This window comes from Panthera pardus, unplaced genomic scaffold (assembly GCF_024362965.1).
Source record: "Panthera pardus isolate Hobbes unplaced genomic scaffold, ASM2436296v1 HiC_scaffold_15, whole genome shotgun sequence".
Lineage (NCBI taxonomy): Eukaryota > Metazoa > Chordata > Mammalia > Carnivora > Felidae > Panthera > Panthera pardus.
In genome coordinates, this window is record NW_026526710.1 from 40,030,475 (window position 1) to 40,032,451 (window position 1,977).

The window sequence follows — 1,977 nt, forward strand, 5'->3', positions numbered from 1 at the left end:
TTTTGAGAGAGAGAGAGCACATGCACGTGCACTAGCATGGGAGGGGCAAAGAGAGAAGGAGAGAGAATCCCAAGCAGGCTCCATGTTTCCAGTGTGGAGCTAGACATGGGGCTCAATCCCACAAACAATGAGAACATGACCTGAATCAAAATCAAGAGTCAGACGCTTAACTGACTGAGCAACCCAGGCACCTGAAGAGCTAATTTATTAAGAAGCTACAGATTCCAGAAGGCATTGAGATGATTTATTTAAAGGGCTGAATGGGGGAGAAAAACCTGCCAATCAAGAATTATACATCTGGCAAAATTATCTTTCAAAAATGAAGGAGAAATTAAGATATTCTCAGGTAAACAAAAAATTGAAAAAGCTCATCACTAGTAGACATTCCCTATAAGAAATGCTAAAAGGACTCCTTCAGACTAAAATGAAAGAACACTGGATAGTAACTCAGAGCCATATGAAGAAATAAAGAACTCTAGTAAAGGTTTTGTATGTACCTACATACATAGGTAAATTCAAATGGCAGTATTTTTTTTTGTTCTGTAAACCCTCTTTTTTTTCCTATATGATAAGCCAATTAAATAAAAAGCTAAGTTCATAAAAAGCCAAATTCATAAAAAATTATAATTCTGTGTTAATAGGTATATAATGTATACAGATAAAATTTGTGACAATAACATAAAGAAAGCAAAGCTGTGTAGGAGCACAATTTCTTTATGGTACTGAAACTAAGGCCAGTGCTCCTGGTGGTCCTGTGGATCTGTCTCTTGCTTCAACAGTGTTTGGAACAGACGGAACAGACCCAGGGATGCCCCTTCCACTGTACAGTGGATCAGAGATTTATTTAACACCGGCAGGTTCAGAGGAGACTGTTTCTCCAAAGATCTGAGCACCAAATCCAAGTGGGAAGGGTAATTTATAGTTGTCAGCTTCCATATCTGTGGGGGTTTTCGCCCGCAGCAAACAGGGCAAGAAGAACCCAGAAGAGCGGTCTCCAAGCTAGAGACCAGAGCTTGTTTTAGTCCCATCTGCCATCTTACGGTGTAAAACTTTATTCATTTTCCCAACACTACCAGCCTCTGACCACCCTCCAACCTTTTTTCCAATCACAACCTTCGGAGCCATCTTTTTGCCCACCCTCTGCCTCCACGACCAGCCAACACCCGATTTTGAACTTAGCTCCTTATCATCGATCAACCATGAGCTCCCAGATTCATCAGAATTATTCCACCGAGGTAGAGGCTGCCCTCAACTGACTGGTCAATATGTATCTGTGGGCCTCCTACACCTACCTCTCTCTGGGCTTCTATTTCGACAGTGACGATGTGGCTCTGGAGGATGTGGGCCATTTCTTCTGCGAGTTAGCTGAAGAGAAGCCAGAGGGGAGCTGAGCATCTGTTGAAGATGCAAAACCAGCACAGGGTCGCACCCTCTTCCAAGACATGCAGAAGCCGTCCCAAGATGAGTGGGGTAAAACCCTGAATGCCATGGTAGCCTCCCTGCTTCTGGAGAAGAACTTGAACCAGGCCCTTTGGGATCTGCATGCCCTGGGTTCTGCCCGTGCAGACCCCCATCTCTGTGACTTCATGGAGAATCGCTTTCTAGATGAGGAGGTGAAACTCATCAAGAAGATGGGTGACCACCTGACTAATCACAGGCTGTCCGGCTCCCAGGCTGGGCTGGGCGAGTATCTCTTCAAAAGACTCACCCTCACGCACGACTAGAAGTCTCTGGAGCCCAGCAGCCTTTGAGAGGGTCCCTTTGGCATTCCCCCAGGTGCTAGGGCTTGTGCTTGAGTCTCTCCTTGTATCCACTAGGCAGCTTTTTAACCACCCTGAGCCCTCTCCCAAGCCATGGATGAAATGAAAACAATAAAGCTTTTTTGCAGCAAAAAAGAAAGGAAGAAAGAAAGAAAGAAAGAAAGAAAGAAAGAAAGAAAGAAAGAAAGAAAGAGACTAAGTTGGTATCAATTCAAAC

The 1,977-nt window shown here is 44.3% G+C and overlaps 1 pseudogene; it reads left to right on the plus strand.

Moving 5' to 3' along the window:
• The first annotated feature begins 892 nt into the window (after positions 1-892).
• Positions 893-1,739, plus strand: LOC109276533 (ferritin light chain-like; annotated as a pseudogene).
• Positions 1,740-1,977: the final 238 nt, after the last annotated feature.